The sequence below is a fragment of the Oncorhynchus nerka genome, linkage group LG22 (assembly GCF_034236695.1).
Source record: "Oncorhynchus nerka isolate Pitt River linkage group LG22, Oner_Uvic_2.0, whole genome shotgun sequence".
NCBI lineage: Eukaryota > Metazoa > Chordata > Actinopteri > Salmoniformes > Salmonidae > Oncorhynchus > Oncorhynchus nerka.
This window is the reverse complement of record NC_088417.1, coordinates 16,662,837-16,675,213: the sequence shown is the minus strand read 5'-3', so window position 1 is coordinate 16,675,213 and position 12,377 is coordinate 16,662,837. Positions and strand designations below refer to the sequence as shown.

At 43.8% G+C, this 12,377-nt stretch overlaps 1 protein-coding gene and 1 non-coding gene across 4 annotated transcripts in view; both read right to left on the bottom strand.

Annotated features, from left to right (window-relative positions):
• The window catches only part of dpp6a (dipeptidyl-peptidase 6a), a 361,387-nt gene that overhangs the window by 68,855 nt on the left and 280,155 nt on the right, over positions 1-12,377 (bottom strand). The gene's annotated exons all lie outside the window — the stretch shown is intronic.
• LOC115106056 (U7 small nuclear RNA) lies at positions 11,992-12,045 on the bottom strand. Its single transcript, XR_003859973.1, has one exon. It is a non-coding gene; the product is annotated as a U7 small nuclear RNA (small nuclear RNA).

The window sequence follows — 12,377 nt, the reverse complement described above, 5'->3', positions numbered from 1 at the left end:
TAAATGATTTTATTTGAATGCGTTTGTTTTTTTTGTGTAAATGTTGCCTGCTGAATGCTAACGCTAAATGCTACGCTAAATGCTACGTTAGCCATCAATACTGTTACACAAATGCTTGTTTTGCAATGGTTGAGAAGCATATTTTGAAAATCTGAGATGACAGTGTTGTTAACAAAAGGCTAAGCTAGAGAGCAAATAGATTAATTTCATTTGCGATTTTCATGAATAGTTAGCGTTGCGTTATGGTAATGAGCTTGAGGCTGTAGTCACGATACCGGATCCGGGATGGCTCGACGCAAGAAGTTAAAGAAATGGCGTTCAGTTGGGTTTTCAAAGAAACGGCGTTCAGTTGGGTTTTAAAGTAACGGCGTTCGGTTGGGTTTTAAAGTAACAGCGTTCAGTTGGGTTTTTAAAGTAACGGTGTTCGGTGCTAAACTTAATTTTGTTTGGCAGAAACTGTTAAAGTGATTTGTCGGCCTTAAACCTGTGCCAGTCTACCAAGCTCATGTGCCCCGCCATGTGCAGAGCGGGAGAAGAGATGAGGCGAAGAGATGAAGAAGGAGATGAAGCCAGCATGGGGGTCTGGCTAACGGTTCGGGATGGTCTATTAAATGTTTGGGCTTCTTTCCGTGACTGTTTCGATCGCATCCACCATCCACCATTTACCCGCATTAGGATAAATATTTCCATGTTGTTAAATTCACAAATGTGCTGGAGCTTAATAACCATTTAAGATGTGTGAAAGACTGATGGGAGTGTGGTGCCATAAAGGTGTGCATGGGAATATATGAGGGTAGGGTGAGAGAGGTGGATAATGCACACAGAGAGGAGCATGTACACAGATAAATAAATATTCATTATCTTCATCATCGTTCAACACATGCACACTTTAACCAATTAATACATTATGAGCCACACACACCTCTTCAGTCAGGTGCACCCCACAAATGTCATCACACAGCTGGGTCTGAGGACAAATGTCCCCAGAGGGTCTCTTATGTCAACTCTTTCCCCGACGACAGTGGTCCTGTTTGAATGCTTCCTTCCGGCCTCCCGGGTGGCGCAGTGGTCCAAGACACTGCATTGCAGTGCTAGCTGTGCCACAAGAGATTCTAGGTTCGAGTACAGGCTCTGTTGCAGCCGGCCACGACCGGGAGACCCATGGGGTGGCGCACAATTGGCCCAGCTTCGTTAGGGGAGGGTTTGGCCGGCAGGGATGTCCTTGTCCCATCGCTTACTTGCAACTCCTGCCGCGGGCCGGTCGCAGTGCACGCTGACACTGTTGCCAGGTCCTCTGACACATTGGTGCGGCTGGCTTCCGGGATAAGTGGGCATTGTGTCAAGAAGCAGTGCGGCTTGGTTGGGTTGTGTTTTGGAGGACGCACGGCTCTCGACCTTCGCCTCTCCCGAGTTGCAGGGATGAGACAATACTGTAACTACCAATTGGAAACCACGAAATTGAGAAGATAAAGGGGTAAAGAGAAATGCTTCCTTCCTTTCATTTAGGTAAGCATAGATCTATAAGGGATTGGATAGGTGAAGACAATGTTCCTACCCTTTTACTTCCACCAATCCAACCAATCTAAGGAAGGTAGGATGCATATCTAAAGTATTTGAACATGACCAATCACTTTTTCACTAAGGGTGTTTTCACATAGTCATCTTAAACAATAGAACCGCTAAAGCAGTCATTTGGACTGTTCATCAACTTATTTAAACATTTTTACTCTGCCATTTTTTGAAGTCATGCCTCCCTCCGTCTTTGACTTTTCTTAAATAAGTCTACATAACATACTGTTGTTGTTAGAAAATAAATATCACACAAATAACTGGAGTTATAAGCAGTTTTAGGAGGGCTTTCCCTGTTGCCCCTCCTTCTCTTGACAGTAGGGCTTGCTCCGCTCCTTCTCCTGACAGTTGAAAGTGCTGTGCCCAGTTGATAATCACCCAGATAATTGTGTCGAAACTGAACCGAAGCTAATTTCACACCTATAACAGGTTAAATAAATAAAGTATGATGGGAGGGAGAAAGGTGGAGAGTGGGTGAGTTCATGAGCGAGGGGAAACAAACATTATGTAATCACCAGGTGAATGAAGAACAGCAGTCCAAGCAGTCTACTCTGGCCTACTTGGAGTACACAGTGAGAGCATGCGTAATTGAGAATATCTGAATGAAAACTACACAGATGGTGGGGAAGAAATGAATCATGATATCTCTGATGTTTATTCTTTGTATTCTGAGCCTCAGCCTGAACCTAAACCTCCGAAGCCTAAGCACAAAAAAGCCAGAACGGTGCGCACTGAGCAGGTGTCTGGGCTACCGCCAAATTAAACGGTGAGACATTTACATTTACATTTAAGTCATTTAGCAGACGCTCTTATCCAGAGCGACTTACAAATGGGTGCATTCACCTTATGACCTCCAGTGGAACAGTTAATCTTTTCAGGGGAGGGGGTGAGAGGGATTACTTTATCCTTCCTAGGTATTCCTTAAAGAGGTGGGGTTTCAGGTGTCTCCGGAAGGTGGTGATTGACTCCGCTGTCCTGGCGTCGTGAGGGAGTTTGTTCCACCATTGGGGGCCAGAGCAGCGAACAGTTTTGACTGGGCTGAGCGGGAACTGTACTTCCTCAGTGGTAGGGAGGCGACCTGAAGAGCCTGGAGGTACTGAGGTGCCCCTCACAGCTCCGTAGGCAGGTCTTGTAGCGGATGCGAGCTTCAACTGGAAGCCAGTGGAGGGAGCGGAGGAGCGGGTGACGTGAGAGAACTTGGGAAGGTTGAACACCAGAGCGGGCTGCGGCGTTCTGGATGAGTTGTAGGGTTTAATGGCACAGGCGAGCCCAGCCAACAGCGACAGTAATCCAGACGGGAGATGACAAGTGCCTGGATTAGGACCTGCGCCGCTTCCTGTGTGAGGCAGGGTCGTACTCTGCGGATGTTGTAGAGCATGAACCTACAGGAACGGGCCACCGCCTTGATGTTAGTTGAGAACGACAGGGTGTTGTCCAGGATCACGCCAAGGTTCTTAGCGCTCTGGGAGGAGGACACAATGGAGTTGTCAACCGTGATGGCGAGATCATGGAATGGGCAGTCCTTCCCCGGGAGGAAGAGCAGTTCCGTCTTGCCGAGGTTCAGCTTGAGGTGGTGATCCGTCATCCACACGGATATGTCTGCCAGACATGCAGAGATGCGATTCGCCACCTGGTCATCAGAAGGGGGAAAGAGAGAGACAGGAGAGAGGAAGGATTGGTACCGTTTGGATAGAACAAGCCGGTGACAATGTTACAGATTAGCACTAAATGTCATCCCTGAGAGAGCAGGCCCTACATCTCAAGCAAAAAACTACATCAGCAACACACTCACCAGCTTTTGTTGTTTATGTGACAAAGGACATGCTCCAACTGATGCCATTGCGTGAAGACACACAACATGTAAGCACGAGCTGACAATAATTGACTATTTTTGACCGCTGTCATATCGACACTTACATTCATTATAGCTTTTGTGCAGATTTTCACTATTTACAAAGCACACATGGCGCTTATAATTATGTTTTTATCATTTGACCGCGCATCGTCCATGCGTCTTGGTGTTAGTGTTTGTGTTTTTACACATAGGCTACAGTAAACGAATGAATGAAAATGAATGAAAATGTTGTGTTACTTTCGTATTCTAATGTTAACTAAGACCTTCATAAACACAACCAAATTATTATTTTTGCGATGGCATATATGAAATGTAATAATTACACTGTTAGAATGTTGCAGTCATAATGACTGCTCATTAGCTTGAAGGGGTGGGGGCGCTCGAGGCCTAGCGGTTGAACCGATTTAGGGTTTTCACACTTGGTCCGTTTCAGCCAATTTTTGTGAACTCTTTTTGTACAGTATGAACACTACAAAACCGAACTGAGAACATCTCCAGAGGTGGTCTGAGTTTGGTTAACTTTTTTAGGGCAATGTGAACAAAGCTCGGCAGGTTCACTTGTCATTATTCCAGCACCACACACTAGACTACTGCAACACTGTTTCCCATAACCTCTCACATTGGTGTCACAAAAGAGAGATGATGATGATGATGATGTGCAGGGGTGTATTCATTATGCAGATTCTGTTGCAAAACGTTTCTTAGACAGAAGCAGATGGAACGAAAAAGGGGAGGAACCTACCTGAATTTCTCATTTTAGTTGACTGTTTGGCTGATGATTACACCCCAGTTTCACAGAAAAAAATGTGTGCTGTTGTATATTGATTAGGGATTTCCAAGGATGCACAAAAAAATACAAAATATTTGTGGACGATTTAGTTCATATTATTTATTTGCAATATGTGATCTATAGGCAAAGAGAGCTTCATAATATGTTTATTAAATTGTGGGGATTGAATAGTGTGAGAAGACAACATATTTGGTGAGAATTACAACATTTTAAAGGGGCCTACTTTGGGTGTACAATTTAAAACAAATTGTTACCCCAAAGTTCACTTAAAGGAGGACTGATTGGTTCTTTTAAAGAGGACTATATGTGAAAACACCCCGTCTCCTTTAAATTGAACTCTGGGGTAAAAAATAACTACGTTCTCTTTGTATTCACACTACCTTTGAATGAGGACTCAACTCTTTTGCCAGTTCACTTTGTAGCGGTATTTATTAGAGAGGGGTAAAGAAAGATTTTGTTCGGGCGCCAGGCAGGTATTAACCATGCCGAAAGGAAAAGAGTAGAATAGCGAGAGTACCACTACCAGACCCACACACATCAGCAGAAGAGACTGCCTAGAGTGTAGCCTGTTTACCAGATAGCCAGTGGAGAGAAAAGAGAATACACACCATATAAAACCCACATCACAGCACAGGGGTAACCCAAACAAGAATACCTCATACAATAATACTAATAATGGCAGAGCAATTCAACAGCAACTTCATACAAGAACGAACCCAGTCATCAACATAGGATTTGCAATAATCTGTATTATTTTCTAGTGGATGAGTGCAGAGGGTATGAATGTGGGGGGTGTTCATCGACACAACAAAGGCCTTAAAAATGTCCAGTCTTCTCGGCCACATGTCATTAGTACACCCCACCTCAATACAGTTCACATAATATACAACTTGCAAGTAACCTACTAAAATGTCCATCCAAATACTTCTGGCAGGGAAATAATTGTCCAGCTCTAATGAACTTCAAGGGGAAGTGCATTTGAAAAATAGAGAGTCTGTTGCAGGGTAAAGCACTGGAATGAGAGGAAAGAGAAAGAGAGAAAAAGATCTTAGCTGTGGTCTTCAGGCCTGCCGGTGTCGGACTGTCCGATGGTTTGTTGGTTTGTTTGTTAAAGCTTCGCAACAATGTTGCTACTAATCCATGCGATCCATAACGGGCGCGGTCCCAAACAAAAATAACCACGATCTAAAGCAATCACACCGTTGATTGAGTTAAATACTTTATAAACTACAAACGCTGAAAACAAACAAAACTTCTGCAGCACAGCACACACAATCAAACTGTCGCGCCACCCAAGAGAGCTGAACGAGCTCTCTTTATTTCCTCCTTCCTTACTGCTCATGCGCTCTTAAAGTGGCAGCGCACCGTGAAGTCTCCGAGCAGATTTCGCCACAACTTCACCTATTTTGTGGTCCGAGTCCTCTTTTGCTATGTTTGAAAAGGAACCAAGATGATTTTCCAACATTCACTCAACGCACTCTGGGTTTTTAGAAAGTGCAGGAAAAGCCATTCCATCAGATCGTGTTATCAGTTATCAGCTAGACATACCTACTGTGCATACATTTTGGAAGCTAATAGATTGCATTTAGTTAAAATATGAGACAAAGTTATTATAATCATAATATAATATTAACATGTAAATATCGTTGATAACACAACAATTAAATAAATTATTAAATAATGCTTTAATCGAAAATTGTACACTCAATGTAGTGCTATCTGGGATCCTTGAGACGTCCCTACCCTAAATCCTGACCCTAACCTTAACCCCTGCCATTACCCTAACCTTAACCATAACCCTTCCCAAACCTTAACCCTTACCTTAACTATTTTACATGTCAACTTCAATGGGGTGACTTCCCAAGGATACCAGATAGCAAGGACTTTGTACCCTATGTTGTGATCATACCCCACAATCGAATAAAACGCTTATGAAGCTCTCTTAGCCTATAGATCACATATTGCAAACAAATAATCTGAACCTTGTGCCTGTATAAAACTCCACACATATTTTGGAATTTCTGTGCATTATTGACAATTGCTAATCAATATCCAAAAACAGCACGTTTCTTCCACAACCTGCACATCATCTTCTCTCTTTTGTGGCACCAATGTGAGGGTTTGTGGCAGGGGAAACAGTGTTGCAGTAGTCTAGCGTGAGGGATTATGGCAGGGGAAACTGTGTTGCAGTAGTCTAGTGTGAGGGTTTGTGGCAGGGGAAACAGTGTTGCAGTAGTCTAGTGTGAGGGGTTGTGGCAGGGGAAACTGTGTTGCAGTAGTCTAGTCTGAGGGGTTGTGGCAGGGGAAACGGTGTTGCAGTAGTCTAGTCTGAGGGGTTGTGGCAGGGGAAACGGTGTTGCAGTAGTCTAGTGTGAGGGTTTATAGCAGGGGCAACTGTGTTGCAGTAGTCTAGTGTGAGGGTTTATAGCAGGGGCAACTGTGTTGCAGTAGTCTAGCGTGAGGGGTTGTGGCAGGGGAAACTGTGTTACAGTAGTCTAGTGTGAGGGGTTATATCAGTAGTCTAGTGTGAGGGATTATGGCAGGGGAAACTATGTTACAGTAGTCTAGTGTGAGGGGTTATGGCAGGGGAAACTGTGTTACAGTAGTCTAGTGTGAGGGGTTATGGCAGGGGAAACGGTGTTGCAGTAGTCTAGTGTGAGGGGTTATGTCAGTAGTCTAGTGTGAGGGATTATGGCAGGGGAAACAGTGTTGCAGTAGTCTAGTGTGAGGGGTTATGTCAGTAGTCTAGTGTGAGGGGTTATGGCAGGGGAAACGGTGTTGCAGTAGTCTAGTGTGAGGGGTTATGGCAGGGGAAACTGTGTTGCAGTAGTCTAGTGTGAGGGGTTATGGCAGGGGCAACTGTGTTGCAGTAGTCTAGTGTGAGGGTTTATAGCAGGGGCAACTGTGTTGCAGTAGTCTAGCGTGAGGGGTTGTGGCAGGGGAAACTGTGTTACAGTAGTCTAGTGTGAGGGGTTATATCAGTAGTCTAGTGTGAGGGATTATGGCAGGGGAAACTATGTTACAGTAGTCTAGTGTGAGGGGTTATGGCAGGGGAAACTGTGTTACAGTAGTCTAGTGTGAGGGGTTATGGCAGGGGAAACGGTGTTGCAGTAGTCTAGTGTGAGGGGTTATGTCAGTAGTCTAGTGTGAGGGATTATGGCAGGGGAAACAGTGTTGCAGTAGTCTAGTGTGAGGGGTTATGTCAGTAGTCTAGTGTGAGGGGTTATGGCAGGGGAAACGGTGTTGCAGTAGTCTAGTGTGAGGGGTTATGGCAGGGGAAACTGTGTTGCAGTAGTCTAGTGTGAGGGGTTATGGCAGGGGAAACGGTGTTTCAGTAGTCTAGTGTGAGGGGTTATGGCAGGGGAAACGGTGTTGCAGTAGTCTAGTGTGAGGGATTATGGCAGGGGAAACGGTGTTTCAGTAGTCTAGTGTGAGGGATTATGGCAGGGGAAACGGTGTTTCAGTAGTCTAGTGTGAGGGGTTATGGCAGGGGAAACTGTATTGCAGTAGTCTAGTGTGAGGGATTATGGCAGGGGAAACTGTGTTGCAGTAGTCTAGTGTGAGGGATTATGGCAGGGGAAACTGTGTTGCAGTAGTCTAGTCTGAGGGATTATGGCAGGGGAAACTGTGTTGCAGTAGTCTAGTCTGAGGGATTATGGCAGGGGAAACTGTGTTGCAGTAGTCTAGTGTGAGGGGTTATGGCAGGGGAAACTGTATTGCAGTAGTCTAGTGTGAGGGATTATGGCAGGGGAAACAGTATTGCAGTAGTATAGTGTGAGGGATTATGGCAGGGGAAACTGTGTTGCAGTAGTCTAGTGTGAGGGATTATGGCAGGGGAAACTGTGTTGCAGTAGTCTAGTGTGAGGGGTTATGGCAGGGGAAACTGTATTGCAGTAGTCTAGTGTGAGGGGTTATGGCAGGGGAAACGGTGTTGCAGTAGTCTAGTGTGAGGGGTTATGGCAGGGGAAACGGTGTTGCAGTAGTCTAGTGTGAGGGGTTATGTCAGTAGTCTAGTGTGAGGGATTATGGCAGGGGAAACTGTATTGCAGTAGTCTAGTGTGAGGGATTATGGCAGGGGAAACTGTATTGCAGTAGTCTAGTGTGAGGGGTTATGGCAGGGGAAACAGTGTTGCAGTAGTCTAGTGTGAGGGGTTATGGCAGGGGAAACTGTGTTGCAGTAGTCTAGTCTGAGGGATTATGGCAGGGGAAACTGTGTTGCAGTAGTCTAGTCTGAGGGATTATGGCAGGGGAAACTGTGTTGCAGTAGTCTAGTCTGAGGGATTATGGCAGGGGGAACTGTGTTGCAGTAGTCTAGTGTGTGGCGAGGGAATAATGACAAGCGAACCTGGGGAGCTTACTTTTCACGTTGCCTTAAAAAACAATGGAACCGGACCACCAAATTCAGGCTAATCGATGTCAGACCACCTCTTGAGTAGTGGAGGCTCCTCAGAGGAGGACCATCCCCCTCAGTGAATTACATACAAATAGTGAAACATTCAAAAAGGTATAATTTTTAGATAAAACTATACTTAATATATCAATGTCACCAAATAAGTTATTAAAACATGCTGATTTGTAAGGAAGATCTACAGCAGCCTCAGAAGCACTCTATAGGGTAGCACCATTGTGCACCTGGAGAACAGCTAGCTTCTGTCCTCCTCCGGATACATTGACTTCAATACAAAACCTAGGAGGCTCATGGTTCTCACTCCCTTCCATATACTTACATAATTACACAGTAATTATGACAACTTCCAGAGGACATCCTCCAACCTATCAGAGCTCTTGCTGCATAAACTGACATGTTGTCCATCCAATCAAAGGATAAGAGAATGAATCTAATACTGAAAGAACAAGCTACATCTAACTAGCACTGCAGTGTATAAAATGTGGTGAGTAGTTGACTCAGAGAGGAAAGACAATAGATGAACAGTTTTGAACAAATTAAATTCTTCCAAAATTAAGGAGAAGCAAGATAAAAAGAGAGCTGTATTTGATTTTTTTTTCTTTTACATTCACTTAGCTAGCAAATGCCGCTAGCTAGTTTAGCCTACTCATACACCCGGCTCAAACAGAGAGGGATACTATGTTAGCTAACTGGCTAGGGCTATCTAACACTGGAACTCTTCCAAGTCAAGGTAGCTTTTGGTTTTATTAATTTATTGCCACTGGGGCCTGCCGGTGTAACTGCTAAACTGCTTGCTGACTGTACACTGTACTGCATGATTGTAGAGGGCTTACTAACAAGTTAGTTCTAATGGTTCTAGTTGACTATGACGTGACAACGATGTAGGCTGTGTGTAGCGGTTAGCAGTCATGATGGCTTGGAAATGTTACTTCGCCTGGTCATAGACAGCTGATGTGTGGTGCACTGAAGTCCACAAGCGAAGGAAAAAGGTGAGAGGAGGAGAGCACGTAGACAGTTGCGAGAAGGAATTATACAACGAGCAAAGTGATCATGCAGTTTTTATGTGGCTGCTATGAAAGTGAACTGTTTGCGTGTGATCAGGGGTGTATTCATTCCACGGATTCTGTTGAAAAACCTTTCTTAAACGGAAGCAAACGGAATTTGTCCAATAGAAACTCTAATTTGCAATTGTTGGACTAATGGACTAATGATTACACCCTAGATAAGCTAGATGCAGGCAAGGGTGTGCAAGGCAGTATGTGTCACTGTATGTCACCTTACTCAAAATTCTCTGGACCTGTGCACCTACGTTGTAAACCTTAATTTATAGGCTAGGTTGTTGCAACCTCATGATGGGTACAGGTCAAATCTGAGTATCATGTAGTCGCCTAAACCTATCAATGTTACATTGAGCTGGGTGAATGGAATATGAATGAGAGTCATCCATTATGGTGTAATAGAAATAAGGCCATGCTGATCATGTAAAAAAATAATCCTCCCTCATCTTAAGTAGCACTGACCGCCACTGCTCTCGAGATGGCCTCAGTTCGGGTTCGCTTCATGGGGTCTTTTGAGGGGTCTGAGTTCCTGTTCACACTGCACAAAAAATTACACAAACCGCACTGAGTTCTCAAAAATTGGCTGAAAGGGACCAAGTGTGAAAACACCCTAAGACAGCGGAGCGGAGGTTCCGAGACAATGTACACGTGAGTCCTCTAAAAGTCACTGTTGTCTCTGGAGAGGCAACAACTAACGTGGCGTGGCTGCCTGTTACACCCAATCTGAACACAACATTCTGTGCCACACATGTTCCCTCTCCCAGGATTTCAGAAGCATATTGCCTCATTAACACACACCAACGCGCAGTCACACCAACACAAAAGGAAAATGTTGTCCTTGTAATCCAATCATACTGCATCTGTCGCAGAATGTTCATGGATTGTAAAATAGTACATAAATTGTACGCTGTGTATGTCAATGTGTGTGCCTGTTTATTGTGTGTGTGCAAACATGTGTGTGTGTGTGTGTGTGTGTGTGTGTGCCCTCTCAAGGTTTAGACTGGAGGTCTGTTGGGATTTGGGTTGCTAATCGTGTTATAAGAGTCAGAGAAACATTCTGCTTTCCTTTGATAGGAAATAAAACTTGTAGCTATATTGGGATTCAAAAATGATACGACAAGGCTTAAATGACATTATAGATTGTCGATTACTGCACACCAATCATTTTAACAAACGGAAGGCAACTGAAACCACAGAAAACCCATGTATTTCCCTCCCTTCAAACATAAAGAATAACACCTTATGGGCAATCTTGCCAGCCTGCCACTTGAGTTCTGTATGATTGCAGGGGTCAGTGTTCAGGGACAGAAAGAAGTACAGTACCTATTATAGGCCGGTAGAGAATGTGCCATCCCAGTGATGGATCCATCTGTGACTTAGCTACAAGAGCAAGCAGCTAGTCATTGTGAGTAAAGAGAGAAGTTGAGAAAGTGAAAACTAAGTGATTGTCAGGACCCAGAGTTTTTTGCCCTGATGTTTGGCAGGGTAACATTCATCAACAACCTTCTGTTAGTGAGTGGGAGGAGACCTGCCAGCTCAAGTCATAACAGCATTCATAATGTCTTCTATGGAAACTCCCCACATGAAAAAATACTATAGTTCACTATGGTATAAATACTATAACATTCACAGTAGTGTTTTTGCAGACGAAAGTCTAATGTCCGAAAAAACACTACAGTGAATACTGTACTATTTGCTGTAGTATACTGTACTATACCATAGCGTTTACAGTTAACTATAGTACAAATATTGTAGTAAAAGAAAACTGTAGTATATAATATATGTAAGGATCGACGCTGGTAGACAGAATACAGAACAGGAATAGCGTCTGGACAGGGGAAAAATCAATGCTGACATGGAACAAACTGAGGAGCACACAGATATAGAGGGTGTAATCAACAAGGTAATGGAGTCCAGGTGAGTTCAATATTGCGCAGCTGCACGTAATGATGGTGACAGGTATGTGTTATGAAGGGCAGCCTGGCGCCCTTGAGCACCAAAGAGGGAGAGCGGGAGCAGGCGTGATACTATAGTAATTAATGTAGTGTTTTTGCAGACTGTGGTATATTGTAGTATTTACTGTAGAGTTTTGGTGGACTGTAGTATACTATAGTATTTACTGTAGTGTTTTGGTGGACTGTAGTATTTATTGTAGTGTTTTGGTGGACTGTAGTATACTGTAGTATTTACTGTAGTGTTTTGGTGGACTGTAGTATAATGTAGTATTTACTGTAGTGTTTTTGAGGACAATACTGTAGTGTTTTTGCAGACATTACTGTAGTATTTGTGTTTTACTGTATTTGATAGATGTGGAGGCTTTCTCCTTGAGGAAACCTACTAGAGAAATACTAAAAAAGCGCAACTTCCATAACCTGTAGGTAGGTAGGACTTGGGTCTGAACGGATAGTTCAGAGGTTTTGCTCTTGTCTAATGCCTGTAGAGATATATGGTCTAAACTTGGCATGTAGGTTTCTATGTTGGGCAACCTGGGATATGGGGGAGGAGAATGGGCAGGGTATATGCAAATTGAATACTGTAGTGTTTACTAGTTTTAAAAGTGTTGTGTTTTTGCGGACATTACTGTCATATTTACTACAGTGTTTTTTGTGTGGATAATACTGTAGTATTTACTATAGTATTCTACAGTATACTACAATATTATATAGTAAGTACTACACATGTAAGAGGGATACTACA